This window comes from Scophthalmus maximus, chromosome 4 (genome assembly GCF_022379125.1).
Source record: "Scophthalmus maximus strain ysfricsl-2021 chromosome 4, ASM2237912v1, whole genome shotgun sequence".
NCBI lineage: Eukaryota > Metazoa > Chordata > Actinopteri > Pleuronectiformes > Scophthalmidae > Scophthalmus > Scophthalmus maximus.
Window position 1 is genome coordinate 25,386,850 of NC_061518.1, and position 16,433 is coordinate 25,403,282.

Sequence of the window (16,433 nt, forward strand, 5' to 3'; positions counted from 1 at the left end):
TGACCTAAGCATTCCAATATGGGAAAATGGGAACATAATTGCTAATATTTTACCCACATTCATATCTAGGCAATATCTGTTGAGGAACATCCAGCTTCTTTTTTTTTCACAGGAGATTGGGAGGGTTTAGGTGCACAGTGTGCCACAAAGTACAGTTCTGAGCACGCAGGGACCACTTTGCCTGTTACCACATAGAGCCGATGGTTAAAACTATGTACGGCTAAGCCAGGCAGAAAATCCACAATCCGTGTCTGTGGTCAAATGTCAGCAAATGCCCGCCCACCTCTGACAGCTCAGGTTTATGTGGATGTTTAAGCAAAACACGCAACGCTGTATTTCTTTGACAAATCAATACAACCACCATTTCAGCTCTTCTTCCTCCCCTCTCTCCCTCCTTTGTGCAAACCCGTTTCTTTCTTATCTCCCTCTGTCTGGGAGAATTGATCCGGGCGGATGGAATGATATCAAGCGACGGATAGAGTGATACAGCCCCGCTCCCTCCTTCTTACACTCCTTTCAACCCACTTTTGACACATAAATAAAATATGTGGCCTTTTTGTTTCGATTCACCACGCCGTTAGTTCAGAGACAGGAATATGGTGCATGGGGCTCACATGGAGCCGCTGGTAGACAAGAGGGAGCTGAGAGTCGGCTGGTTGCCATCACTCACTGTTCACAGGCGCCCTCCAAAATCCCCTGAACTTTCCATCATACGCATTTGTTAGAGTGACGCAGTCAGATTCTAAAGAATGGCATTAGAAAATAATGTGAGCACTAAATTATTCAGGCTTTTTTTTTTTTTTTTGCCATAATGCCTCACTTTACAACCACACACACACACACACACACACACACACACACACACTAACATGCAGACACAGAGTGTACATATGTATATATATGTATATATATATATATATATATATGTATCCTCCAACTCACATATGAATTATGGCAGATTCATTTAGTGTCAGAGTCCAAATTTGGCAAAGGAAAGGATGAGGGAAGAGTTCACTTACTCCGTCATGATACTGAGTTAAGATGTCAAACCAGCATCACACCCCACCCACACTTTAATATCAATTGAAATAAATCACTACCATGGCAACATGTATTGGGCCCTAGCTATTAACAGATGAACGCAAAATGTCCATCCACACCTTGGCTAGATATTCCTGATATGACGGTAAAGGCATTTCCACAGCAGGATAATAAATAGTTACTGGATGAACTAACCTCGCGTCCTGGGAGCATGTCAGAGCATCAGGCCCGGGTCGCGCAGGCCTGCAGCCTTTTCCACTCCAGTCCTGTCAAACAGTCAAAACGCTGCAGAGGTTCTAACTCTAGGCTCTAACTTCATCTCACACCTTCCTGGGCACACCTTCAAGTGCACCTTTTCTACTCCCCTCCCGTACCCTCAGAGCTAGGTCAAGTCTCTCACACACACACACACACACACACACACACATGCATACCTATATTACATAACCTAGGCCATGCTCAATACTCAGCTTCTGGTCTGGGCACTGGAGAGAAGAATGACACGGGAGATACGAGACAGCCAGCTTGGATTTAAAGACAGACAGGGTAACCCTACTTCAACGGATAACTGATGGGATTAAATAGGAATTATCTGTTGATATGCCCATGCAGGCCCTCTGTACTTCCACGTACAACGGACGTCCCAGAAAAACGTGTGAGTGTGTGTGTCCGTGTCATTAGGATGATCAGCCTCATCATCATAGTGATCGTCATCATCTACACATACAGACTGGTGTGGATAACTGTAACCAGGGCTCATGAGACAGTTTTCCTCTTGTATCTTGCATTTTTCCTTCCTTCCTTCCTTCCTTCGTTCCTTCCTTCATTTCCCCTCCACTTGAGTTTCACCCAATCATTCGAGAGTGCCGTCACCAATAAATGCCCGAATACCCTATATGAGTCCAGTGTCATTCTTCCATCTACCTTCCTCTCCACCTCAATCTCCCTCTCCCCTACACACATCTCACTTCTCCTGTCCCCCCTTGGCCTCCTCACCTCCTCTTCAGTGGAAGCCCTGAGTCACCTCAGACTGTGGGTGGGTAGCTTCTTAGACAGCGTGACAGTGTGCTTAGCCCCGTTAAGCCAGCGACAGCCTCAGCTCCGCTTCTGGTCGGCACTGATCAGGGAGCCCTGAGAGAGGGTGACAGAAAAAGAGAAGATAAGGAATGTGCTGAGTTCACCGCCACCATCGCGCCCCTTCCCTCCCTTCCCCCCGCCCCTCTGCTTCTAGCGCCCCCTCGTCGGGAAGGGGTTTCCCCCCGGAAAAAAAGGAGGGGAAGGTAAATTGACTGATGTACTGCTGACTGCTCTGCAATAACCTCTGATTACCTCCAGCTCACTGCTCATTCTCCCTCCCCCCTCTTCATACAGCAACTTTTCTTCATTCTGCTCTTCAAACCTTGTAACATTTCCACTGTTTTGTGTTTTTTCTGACATTTCTTTCTGTCGCCAACATTCCAATAACAAAAGGCATCTATGACACGTGAGAACTAACCCTTCAAACATCTAAATTGTGAAATGTTATTATCATTTAATATGAAGAAGACAAGTCTTATGATTTGCCATATTTTTCTTAATATCTCCTGGGGAAAAAAGAGAATCAGCCATGTGTTAACCGCTGATGTATTTCTGTCTTTGTCAGTCGTTACTACTCGGGACAGCAATCTTGAACAACAGAACAGTGTCAGGCAAAATAACAGTGACTATGTTTATGTTTATGTTTCTTTTTTAAATGAATATACATGGCGACCATTGCACTGGTGTGCCTCGCAGATGTCACAGCAAAGGAGCTCTAAGCTCCTCATATGTTAATTGATAAAAATCTGCTGTTGGTGTATAAGAAATCCCAAATAAAATGACCAAACTGATGCGATGAAATGTGCTCCACTGATCTGAATCGCATTGGCATCGAAAAGTTAATTTTAAAAAGACAGTGTTATACAGTTTATGTTTGTCAAAAGGTTCCACTTGATTCGTGCATTAATATTATTTCCCTCATCAGAACAATGATAATGCACTATAGACATTTTTTTTTCTTCCAGTCTTCCTGTCTTCTGTCAGGAAAGCCTGTCCAGCAAACTTCCCCCTTCACTCACAGTAAGTTGATTTAAACATCTGGACTCTCCCTGCACATTAAGGTATTAAAAAAAAAAATCGGCTCCTGCATAGATGTGCAGCTATATATTTCATGCAGTAGATATCCAGGTCATTAAGCAACATTTTGACACCTCTGTTATTTACTACCCCAAGCGGTTTCCCACCTCGTTTAATCAGACTTCACTAAAAGCCGCTGACTCACAGAGAAACGTTCTTTCTTTCTCTCTCTCTCTCTCTCTCTCTCTCTCTGTTTATGTTTATCTCCTCAGCTCCATTCTTCCTCCTGCCCTTCTCGCCTTCTCTTTGCGTACTTGCTCATATTTTCCAAAATGTCGGTTTCATGTGTGTGAGGTTCGGAGGGGCCTGAGCCACAGAATAAGGACAAAAGAACAAATAAAGTGGAGAAAATCCGAGACATGTTGTCAAAGAGAGTCTGCGCAGTATGTGCTGTCACACCCAGATGCCGAGTTTAACTTATATTATCGCAGCTGCCAGGTGAGGAACTTGACGTGTTTAACCAAAGCAAATATCACAACCGTGCATCCATCAGAGGCTGATATTTAAAACAGCCAAAGTGGTGTGCACAATTTTTGCCTAAGAAGTGGTTTACCTTCGATTTTCTCTGCTGGGAAAGGATCACTTGAGACGGTAGGTGGAGGAAGATTGAAGGGAATAAGATGTGGCTCAATACAAGTTATATTTAATGGGGAAGATCCTGGACGAAGGGATTCAAGAGAAAAAAAACATTGGGGGGAAAGGGGAAGGGGGGCGATGTTAAGTGTTGGCAGCTGCGTTTGGTGCGGTCAGATTCTGGGGTCAGGTGCCGATGAACACACACACAAACAAGCATTAACTCAACACACATATATTAGCTGTCCCTTGCTAAATGGAAGTTGGATGTAATATTGCTCTTGTCACAGCGGCCATCTGATGTCAATTTCACACAGTGGCGGGACCCTCCGCAAGCTGCTCTGTACACCAGCCATGCTGGTACCAAACAAAACCCCACGCATACAAAAGGTGTACTAAAGCTACACTGCCGTGTGTAGTCTTATGTCCTCCTTTCATTTCTACCCCCTTGTCTCCGCCTAGCCCTCCTTCCTCATAACATGCATGCACACACACATAAACACACTGGGATAAGTCATGACGAAATGGATGCCCATGTTTTGTGGGACCACCTGTTCATCCTGGATACAAGTCTAAGAACCCAGTAAGGGTTAACCCGCTTTGTGGGAGTGAGCCAGGACGGAGTGCGTCTGTGCACAACTTCATGCATGCCGTGTGTGTGTGTGTGTATGTGTGTGTTGGCACCTCCCCCGCCTGAAACGTGCCCCATGAGTGGCAGACTGGCTCAGGCTGTCCGGCTGGGAGGAAGCAGAGCCCACTGCTGGACCACCTCCCTGGCAACACACACACACACACACACACACACACACACACACACACACACACACACACACACACACACACACACACACACACACACACACACACACACACACACACACACACACACACACACACACACACACACACACACACACACACACACACACACACACACACACACACACACACACACACACACACACACACACACACACACACACACACACACACACACACACACACACACACACACACACACACACACACACACACACACACACACACACACACACACACACACACCTAATCCTAGTCACATTCTGTGGAGAGCATCTTTCCTTCTCATCACCCATTCCAAACTACCTACCCACATACTACCTAGAATTTTTTTTTTATTAATTTGTGGTCAGGGGTTTGGACACTTATGAGTATAGTATCATATGCTCGATGATTAAGGATAATATTTACTGCTTATTTTATCACTAAATCATTCTAAGATTATCAAGTAAATTGCATGCATTTGTTAAATTTAAATTATCTTTTTCAAACTAAAGAAAAATAAACGATTTCTTGCAAAAAAATCAAAATGAAATGCATGTCACTCTGTAGGTTAGGGAACTAATATCCTGTTGAGCTGACAATGAATCTCTTCTCCCTGCAAGTCAACAAGGCAGCCTGTACTGGACCGCACTCTAATGCCAACCTGTAGACCACACACACACCCGCGCACGCACGCACGCACGCACGCACGCACGCACGCAGAAACACACGCACACAAACACACACGCACACACACGCGCACAGACACACACACACACACACACACACATGCACTCACACGCATCTCATATGCGCGCAAACACACAAACCACCTTGAATCATTGCACCTCTCATCATTCCCATAAGTGTCTGAAAATAAGGAAAGTGCCATCACTAATCCCCCCCCCCCCACACACACACACACATACCCCAACAAATAATCACCTCCTGGGAGGCAATGAGATGGAGAAAAAAAAATACAGCAATCTTGTCGTTCAAACAAAAAAGGAAAAATATTTTAAGGGGCAATGAATTTCGTGGGGCTGAATGGGATGTTGGTACATGTTTTACTAAAGGAAATATAATGGCACACTATTATTAGATCACATTAATCACGAGTGTGCCAAAGGCAGTGACAGCCGCGCTGAAAAGGATTGAAAACGCTGGTAATGGATATAAATTACCCATTGTGTGATAAAAGGATTTTTTCTTCACTAAGAAGGTAAAAAGGAATAAAACACTGAGAGAGCCACTGACCGTTGTGTGTACATATTTGCATGTGTATATGCGTCGGTATGCGAGTGTCCTGCCGCCAGTGTGTGTGTGTAATGTGTAATAATACAGGGTTATCAGTTCAGGATTAAAATTTAAGGGAATCAGATAGTGACAGTGAGGCCTTGTATTAAACGCACCGACGACAGAAAAGAGGGAAGGATTAAAAACAGATTAAATTGGTTTGTAGTGACGGAGATGAAAGGAAGGAGGCAGAGTGAGGAGGGGAAGGAGAGTGTGTTTTGACAGAGGTCTGTCGGGCTTTTGGCACGGTGATAATGAGTCACATCTCCCATGCACTGTTATTTATTGCCGACTTGGCTCACAAACAAAAGATCAATAATTTTGAGCAAATCTAATGTTGTCCTCGCCACTAATGCGCTCGTCCATCACATCTGCCATCTCCACGAAGGAGATGGACTGATTCCCTGTTTATTTGGAGATCAAATGCAATTATATCACATGTCTATAATAACATAGGAAGCCCACCCCCCCATGAAAATATGTGCGACGCCTTGAATCAGGTCCATGCATATGTATATATAGATGTTGAGACATGTACAAAGGTGTCACGCAAGTGTAAATGATAATATATGTATCAAATGGGCAATGGGTTGGCGCACCATTTTTCCACATCAATCTTCATTGCTTCCTCAGACCTTGCCTTTGAAATATGAAGGGTGTCAACGGCCCGTCCCCCCGCAACACAGGAGGCACACAAACATCCGTCAGAGCAACGCGCCCGATGTTCACTAGTTAGCCCTGCAGCACAGAGAGATGAGAAGACAGCAGATCCTTCACTGACAACTAGCCCTGGGTGAGATACTTTCCAGCCACCTGAACTCAATCAGGCCCCAGTGGAGGCAGCATTTGGGTATTTCATTTCATCTCCATCGCCTTATTCACTTGAGGTACATTTTGATTTATCTCTCGATGCTGCATGCAGGAATGCAAATCACATTTTGAATCTCACGTCACTTTCCTTATGGCTTTATACAGAGCACCTGCTTGTTTTTTTTTGTATTTTCTTCAACCAGGCTGCACGTAGCCAAGAGCGGTCATTAGTATAATATAATATAATATAATAATATAAGGGCCATGAGAGGTTCAATCCACTGTATCCGCAGTGTGCATGACACGCTACCACTCTCTTTATCAACTGGTGCCCATCTATGCAAATGGAACCCACTGTCTTTAGCGCACCAAAACCAAGGCGTGCCCAATTCCAATATCCCGCACTGTAACAGTAAAGACAGTGGCAGGTGTACGGCACTAAGCTCCTTCCCCTTCTCCCTGGGTGAGGTGTGAGGAGCAAAACAATGACCGACAAAGGTCACCTGGCCCACAGCGCTCCACCTGCTGAGGTGTTGACCTGCCAAATACACCGCTGAGGCAAGAGGAAGAAAAGCAGGAAGGAAGGAACTGAAGGAGGAAATGATAAGGAAAGATAAAGGAAAAAGACAGAGATGCAAGCGTGCAGAGTTTTAAAGTGACTCGAGCAGCAGCCACGGAAGTGACCAACAGCAACTGAGCAACGCAGGAAACTTGTCCGAGTAAGATGTTACGTGAAGTAACTAAATTACACCAGGAAGGGATCCTCAATGGAGCTGCAAGTTAAATATGTATTCATTACATACCTGTAAATATTTCTTTTCCAATTAATAATTCAACTGTTTTATCACATTCAATTTTGAAGAACAGAATTTTCCCAGAGCCCAATGTGAGATTTTTAATATATTTTATTTGATTTTTTAATTAATTTAAACAGTATTTTTTTCATCTTTGACCTGCCTCTCTGTTGAAAAGGTGCTATCAAATGAACTCATTGTCAAGATATTTACTCATAAGTGACAGAAATGATCAAGAAATGTTTTTTTGTCTCAGTGATTCAATCACTGTCCAGAATTTCCACAGGTGTATGACAGGCTCTTTTATCAAAGTCAGTTTTCTGGAAGGTGCCAGAGAGGCAAATCGGGTCAGGACCTTGGCATGGTGAAATAATAAAGCCTTGACATACGGCAGAGAGCAGGGAAGCGCACCAAAACCCAGTGCAGCCCATGGCACCTCCCAAGTGCACCTCATTCTCTCTCCCTCATTTCTACCCCGCTGTTAACACACATTAGACTACCTAGACGTTCAGAGTAGTGTCAGGGCGTCACAAAGGTCAACTTGCCAGGAGCAACAATGCTCTGTTTTTACAATACAGTTTTTCTTTTTTTTTTATTGCAATTCTAACATGCAATCTGTAAATCAAGCAGACAAGCTCACCGGATATAGTGTAGAGTGTTGTTTTTGCGGAGCGGGTCGTGAAGAAATCAGAGAAGGGCTGTAAATACCCCACGAATACATGCAGGCATCGCCACCTTAACCATTTATTCCTTCCCCTGTTTATTAGACATCCATATATCAGTGGTAGAAATGCAAATAGAGACAAAAGTGGAGGTCTCATCAGGTCTCTGGCACAAAAGTGACACGGGCACACATAATAACAGGTCAACAGCCCGGATTCAAAAGATGTTATAGTAGATGCCAAGTCATCGATATGACACGCGCTCATTTTGATCTGTCTGTTGAAATGTTTTTCACGGCTACAGAGGAAACGTGTCAGAGCTGTGAAATTTAGGTGTATCTTAGCTGAATATGTAATAATTCACTAGTATCACTGTAATGGCCACCCTCCGCATCCTCGTAATCACCACCGCCACTGACAGCATCACTATCATCATCAACACTGTCATCTGCAAATCATCAAGCCCATCACCAGCCTTTTTTTTTTCATAAAGAACATGACATGGGCAGTCAGTGGATGGTGATGATGTGGTGTTAGGATACATTCACGCCGAGCATGTTTAGTTCTAGAGCAGGAAGAACTTCAGTTATTTTTCTTTTCTTTGCAGAGGAAGGAATACATGCTTTCAGACAAAGAGATGACTTAATGTCACCAGACGTCCGTTTGGACAGATTGATGTAAAGAGAGTTGAATCTTTTATCTCGTGATAAGCTGAGGGATACTCCCCTATAATCTCTTAAAGTAGACATATTATGCTTTTCCAGTTTTTTTTTCTTCCTCTAGTGTGTTATATAGAGTTTTGTGTATGTTAAAGATCTGCTGTAAAAGTTATAAAAGCCTAAAGGCAGCGGTGAAGGGAATTCCTCTTCTCCGACAGAAAAATGGAGACATCGCCATCTTACAGAAGTGCGCTTTCATTAAAGTGGCAGCATTACAAAAATGTATGGAAAATATAATGTATCTATCTATTTATGTGCTTGTCTCTTTTTGAAGGAATGGGAAATCCTTTTGACACGTTAAAAAACCAAATTTGGACTGACACCAGCCAGCACCACTATCGCTGCAGCCCTATCTCGCTGAGCAGACGGGCTAGACTGACATGGCAACAGCAGCCTTTGGTTCCCTCCACCTAGCGCGCCTCTCATAGCCCAAATATCGCCTGTGGGATTTCACCACACTAAAGAGTCATGTCAAAGATCTCTACAATGTGTGACGTCTCCCTCAGCCACTGCTGTCATGTTCCCCTCTGCTTCTTATTTCCATTCCCCCCCTCCCCCAACCCCCCTTTCTTTTCCTCTTCGCAAGCCTCTTTTGACTCTGGTTTGAGCAGGAGACTTTCTCCCAGAGCATTTTGACTTGTCATTTTTTTAAACACACATATCAAAGCTGGGAGTAAAGGGATTGGGGGGTTGGCGGTAAGACAGATGTTTCTCTTATGCCTTCCTACTCGAGTACAATGAAGCATTAGAAATGAAAAGAGAGAGAGAGAGAGAAAGAGAAGTGAAATACATTAACAGAGATCTTTTTGCAATCCAGATCCTTTCTCCCGACGACTGGCAATACATCATTTGTATTGATGTAATATTAAATTTCAATATCGCATGTCAAAAGGTACAAAATGATAGATCATAGCCTAAGTAAATGCATTATTAAAGGCATACGCTGGCTGCGCTGACTTCTCTTACAATCAGCTGTGTCAGAAGAGTACAGTTGGTGATACTGGCAGCATTTCAAAGCTTTGTCGTTTTTCCTTCTAGCTGCATCCCAGCTTCCTTAATCTAGCTTTCTGTCACTTATTAATGTTCCAGAGGAATGAAAAACCACAGATCTTTCCCTCCCAATAATCAGAGGCTTAGCTCACGTCCTTTTATTTTCTCCAGAAGAATTATTTAAAAAAATAAATGAATAAAGTCATAATTAAATATTGAATATTGAACAGAAGATAAGATAAATGTGTTCAGCTCCGTTAGATGTGTTAAGAGCACAGAAAATAAAGGAGAGCAAATCCTTGGCTGAGGCAGCGACTCATTCTGTGCAGTATGATTTATGTGCTCTTTATGTGCTCTGCAACCCTGTAAGTTTATCTCTATATAATCGCTGCCTGATGGAGTTACCCCTTGGTTGTCTCTGTGCCTCACCTCAATAACACTGTGGATCCAATGTTCCAACTTTGACGCCCTCAACAAGTTGTGGTTTACGGGATAAGAAGAGGACGAAGAGAAAAAGATGTTTTAACCAGCATCCCAATGTCTGCTGTCATCATCCTCTCTTTCTTGACCTTACCTTCACGCACCCACGCACCCACGCACAGCAATGTCGGACACAGACATTACAGAATGACATTCACAATATCATCTGCATATTCACAAAACATTTCATTTACGTATCCTGTGAGTAGTGATGTGTGCATTTAAAAATATAAGAGATTACAGACAGTTGAATAGGCATAGTAACTTTAAAGTGTATTAAGCATGATCTTCAGCACCAAGGACAGCCGAGATTTAAGAAGCACACGTGCACAAGTTCTTAAAGGGGCAGTAAGCGATTCTGGAGAAAGCCTGTTTCTATCTTAGTTTATGTTGTGATATTACTGCTCCGGGCTGGCCGCGAACGCAGGACCTCCAGTATGGGGTTCTCACGCAGCGCCACCTGCTAGTACGGCATTTATTTTAGTTTACGATTTACGGAGCCTGATTTTTTTTTTCCGGCGCACACACTAAAGCGACAGCTAACGGACAGTGAGGAAATATTTGCTATTAATATTTTTGCAAAACGTGTACTGCTTTAGAATCGCTTACTGCCCCCTTTAAGTACTGCTGATGGAAATAAGAATTTGTAGAAACTCTTGGAAAACACACTTTACACCTTCGATCGATCGAAGGATCGATCATCATAGGGAAAAGGAACCCAGGTCTCTTTGAGGGGCAGAAGTAAGACTCACAGAAAACAGTGAGAGGTTGTGATTGTTTAACAATGTACAGTTTAGCAGAGCTGAGCAAGGAATTCAACCAGATGCCACCACAAATAAGGCAGCTAATCCCACAACAATCTGTTTGGGTGCTGACTAAGGGGTTACAAACAGTTGTAAAGGAAAGTTTAAGACAAAATCAACTCAAAGTCTATTGGATAAACAAACGATCAGATACATATGCATACTCCCTACCCAAAATGTGTGGTAGATTAAGATAAAAGTCTTTCAAATTGTATAAGGTGCTTCAAGTTGGCATCTTACTTTTTGACAACCCTTTTTGCTAAACAGTTTAGAGTGAACATATGTGAGGTTGTTCAAGCTGGAAATAGCTTTAACAAAAAGATGTTGGGTCAAGGTCCACGTGTTAGCTTATTGAGTTAAAGTTAATGTTAATATCGGCTAAGATTAGCCACCATCAGCTGCTGGTCATGAAGACTTAAGGACACCGGCTTTGGCAAGCCTTCCGAGCAGTACTTAAAAGAATAGTTCAACATTTTGGGAAATTAGTATGTTTGTCTTCTTGGCAATAATTAGACGACGCACAAAACTCTCATTCCTCTGTGCTAGCTTCATATACGTAACACTGGAGCCAGCAGACGCTTAGCCAAAAGCATCAAGACTCAAAATGACTGGCCTACATTCCTACTGGCTCTGTTTGTTCAGGACTGACACAGTTTTGTAATGTACTCAACATCTTTGTATGTAACAGCCATGTAAATCACAATACTTAGCTATGGTTTTCTAGCACTAAAAGTACTAAAAAGAGTACTGTTGCACTGGTGATATATTTGAACTTCTTAAATTATACATCTCCACAAATAAACCAGCCAAACAAAAGGCTACTTTCCTAAACACAGCTCCAGATATGTTATAATTATCCTTCCAAAAGAACACAAATTTAGGATAATTTAATAGATAGTGTAGCCCTTCAATCACCATATAATGTGCAATAAAACATAAATTGGACTTTTTCTTCACTCATTTAAACCATATGGCAGACAAAATCTTTCTCTTCAGGGAGTCCCGTAAACTTGCCTTACCCTCTTCCAAAATAAAACCTAAACATTTAGGGTTATGGCATACAACAGCACAGTTAAGTCAAGGTTAAAAGTAACTGCATTTCTTACTGATTGCTGCCTAAAACATACACTAATTGTTTTTACAATGATATTGTCATCAGCATCAAGTGGTATACTTATGACAACATTGTTTTGTCTAACCCCCAGCTACAAGACTTAATGTGAAGAGCTAAATCATTAAGACAAACAGACAAACACTGGTCCATTAACCCCTGAAGTTAACCTCTCCATTGAAAATGTTCTCAATTTACCACGTCAAACTCAATCTGGAAGTCAATAAAGTGCACAAATGTAGACTTATTTTCCTTAGTACTTCCCTAGCGCAACTGATGTAAAGGTACATATATGGTAACCAAATGTCCTACCTTTCCTAAATCAATTTTGAAATTGACTTCAACAACAGCCCCTACACATACTGTAAAGAAAATATTATAATAAGGTGAAAGATAAGTTCTAGCAAACCTATCCTTTCGGGATGATCAACAAGTCGTTGGTTCTTGAGCAAAGAATACTTTTTTTAAAAGTAGGACTGATAAGGCTATTGCCGCCATACTTAATTGCTAACTTGGTAAATTTTGATTGGTTTAGTGATGTTCTTATACCACTTTGAAGAGACAATGCCATTGTTAATACCTGAAATGACTCAAATAGTCCTTAACATAACATGGGAAACTTCAACACTCTTAGAAATGTTGTAATTACCAATTGAATATATTGGATTACAAAGTGTCACTTAAAATACTCTTTGAACAACCTAAAAGTCATGTTTTAACTACGGCTCTTGGCCCTTTAATGGCTAAACTTCTGAACTTCACGCCAAAATTTCTGGATATTATGTGTCTGTAAATGTCCCATATGTCAGAGAGTCCTTCCAAAAATTTATGTTTGACTGCAGGCAAAAATGTTATCAAATTTGTTTTGACATATCTTTAATTCAATCTTTAAATCCAAAGTTTCTTGTTCTTACATCGTAACAAACACTTTTCAGCAGCTCTTAAATTATTCAACAATGTCTGTACATCTTGATACCAAATGGGTTTGGGGGGGGGTTTTATTAACCCTTTATGTTTATTTTTGACACTGTTATCCAATTCCAGATGAATGCAGTCATACGATTTATGGTCTGGAGTCCAGATCAGCTTGAATACTGTAAACCAATTCCAGCTGACCAATAAGTCCTTTTAGAGTATAATGGCATAAACTAGAAGATAAAGTGATTTAGGGAGTCTTTGTAGTTCAGTTCTTAGTATGCTGCTCATTTTCTCCCTCCTTAGCATCTTTCAAACCTTCAATTAAAGATTTACCATAATTATTTACAATATTATGCAAAGGATTATGAGGGGAAATAAATGATTGAAAGCCACTGCTCTTGAGGAACCCTTTGGGGGCAATAGCAGGTAAATACCATAAAAACAATAACCAGAAGGCTACATACGTTCGCAGGACCAGTTCTCTTTCCACGTATCTCTCCAGGACACTGACTTCATCAATCTCAAACATTTTGTTCTTAACGTAAAAAAAACATGATCATAGATTTTTGTAATTTTTACAAATCTTCACTTCCTGCCCATACCAAGTTAAGTGTACACATTCAACTAAATGGTTTCATTCCATTTTAGCTGTGTTTATTTTAAAGAGAAAATATCAGGGCTAATGACAGGTAAAAATTTCTCTTCTGATGTCAGAGTTCCAGACTTCGTAGCCAGTCCATTACTAATGTAGTTATATCATCATTTGTATAGGTTGGGCTGTATAGTGGGCACAGCCACTTTGTCCTGTTCAGATCAGAGGTGCTACTCCTGCCCCCCCCCTGTTGATCTCAAACACACCACGTTGATGGAGTTTGGCGCCATATGACCCCTCAGACAATAGTGAATTCACTCTAAATCAGTGAATCGTGTCCGTGAGTAAAAGCCCTTTTGACTGAGTGGTCGTTAAGATTGGAAAGCCGCTATGTAAATCCAGGCGACTTACAATCTTTGCAAATAATAGCTACCCAGTGCAATTAAAATGATATACCCTCAAACTGACACAAAAACAATATATTAAAATAACCATCACTGTACAAAATCTATTAAAGGTTATACGGGTCCAAATGCGGTTTTGTTCGGGGTTTATTTCAGTTGCGGGCTGTAATCCAATGCTGGTGAAATATATACAGAGCAGAAGCGTGTAGCTATACGCTTATTTCTGTGCGCCTCTGGCCTGCACAAGTGTTAATTCCCCTGTGCATGTGTAATGTCCTGAATCTCTAACCCCCGTGAGGTTTTAATTGCAGGGTCCAGATTGCCAGTGCTGGTTAAGGCCTGGCGACCCCCATGAGAAGTCACAGCCTCCATTTAGCCTCCAGATCCCATGCAAACGAAAACAGGGCCCCCGTGTTAGCGTGCTAGCACTGGCTGGCAAAAATTCAATTTTCATCCCCCTTCTGTATCCAAGCCTGCTGTCTTTGCCCTAACAATGCTCTCTCTCACCCGCACCACCACCACTACCCCCAAACCCCCACCACCACCCCCCCACACCCCTTCTCTTGCCTTCTCCCTTCAACAACAGAACACAGTGGAGTCGTTAGGACCCTCTCTTCATTACTTCAAAAAACCAATCATTAGACACCAGAGTATATACGTAATTAGAAAATCACTTCCTTTGCAATCCCGGCTAAGTAGTTTACATACTGTAATTACAGGGACAAAATCAATTTTTAATCATTTCACTGATTGGGCTCATCAGCTCAGTAGGAACATTGTATCCTGCTTGTTGTGCGAATGCAACATCTGGGCTAAAACAATTACCCTTTTGTGTTCCACAGCGGCTCTGAAAATGCCTTGCTGCCACTTCCCCATGTCGTGGGCACTCTTTCTATCTCTATCCGTCTCCAGACGCCTTTTTCCCTTCATTTTTGTGTTTCTTTCTTTTTTTCTTCCTCCCTCTGTCTTTTTCTCCCCTCCCTCCCTCTCTCTATTCTTCCCTCTCTTTCTCTTTCACTCCCTGCCCTTGACTTGGACATGGAGGATCACATTTAAAGCTTTATAAATCAATACGCTATAATAAGCTGCTCTTGACAGAGAGGGAAAGGAAGGAGAGGGGAAAAAACAACATATTGCTTTATTAACACCTCTTGTCTGTTTTTTGTTTTTTTCATGCCCCTGTTATTGTCATTGATATTGTTGTTGTTGTTTTTTATATGGTAGCCTTTTAGAGAACTTTTGTTTGGCCCAGCAGAAATATCACTTTATTATCATGTTTTCTTTACACAGTGAGAAGAAGGTGTGTGTGACAATGTCGATATCAGTTTTAACAAATCTGTTAAGGCTGTCTTCTTATCCAAGTGAGACATACATACATAATCCAACTTCAAACCGGTGCCTACTGTCCTGGTATGTTTCACCCTTCACCGGCTAATAAAATGCTTTGTATTCTTGTCTGAGAGAAGCCCGATCGATCCACATTAGTCTGAACTCTCTCTCTCACTTTGAAAACTCAGGAAATCAGATTTCAGAGGGGGAGAAGGAAAAAAAATCGGTTAATGCATTGATCACTTGGGATGTATGCAAATCGCATTTTTTTTTGTGCTTTTTTTCCCCTTTTGCTAATCAATAGCATTAATTAACGGCTACGTTTTAACAGCACCCCGCAATCCTGTTAGACACCACTGTCGACCTCAGAAATCATCTCCAGCCGCCCGTCCCTCTGTAGCCATGGAAATGAACGGCACATGGCAGGGGCCATAAATCATGAAATCCAATTTGACCATGAGCTCTAGTGCTAAAAGTAAAATATGAGCGCTAACACAGCACACAGGTAGGTCATCCCTTATTGTGCATAATATTGTTTTAACATTATTCATTTATGACAAAAAGAAAGTTGACTTTTTTAATCTTCACACAGCTAAATTTGTTGAGTTGTTTGCAAGAGACCCTCCACGTATTTCATGTCAGTTTAATCATCATTGGCGAGCACTGCACAGACACTTACTGATTCTTTTGTGGCAGAAAATGTAACCCTGATGATGTCACGTAGACGTCATTGGGGTTCTCTCAGTTTTAGCTTTGAGACCTCAAATTCATAACAGAAAGCCTGTGTTACTAAGTGGGGCAGTGGAATTTGAAAGATGTGGCAGCACCAACATATCTCTTCCTCTGCTGCTCTGATTTGCAATATTGATACTGATTTGAATATTTCCCACACGCTCAACCGCCTCGATCGCAATCGATAATCATTTTTTAAGGATCTACACATTTTTTTTGTAATC

General features: G+C 42.0%; 1 protein-coding gene across 5 annotated transcripts in view; it reads right to left on the reverse strand.

Moving 5' to 3' along the window:
- The window catches only part of znf536 (zinc finger protein 536), a 224,190-nt gene that overhangs the window by 166,226 nt on the left and 41,531 nt on the right, over nt 1-16,433 (reverse strand). For 4 of the 5 annotated variants that reach the window (XM_047331628.1, XM_035628683.2, XM_047331629.1 and 1 more), the window contains one exon: nt 2,038-2,172. The exons of the other annotated variant lie outside the window; for it this stretch is intronic. The gene's annotated coding sequence lies outside the window, so the exon portion shown is untranslated. The remainder of the gene's footprint in view (nt 1-2,037; nt 2,173-16,433) is intronic. 5 annotated transcript variants of the gene reach the window in all.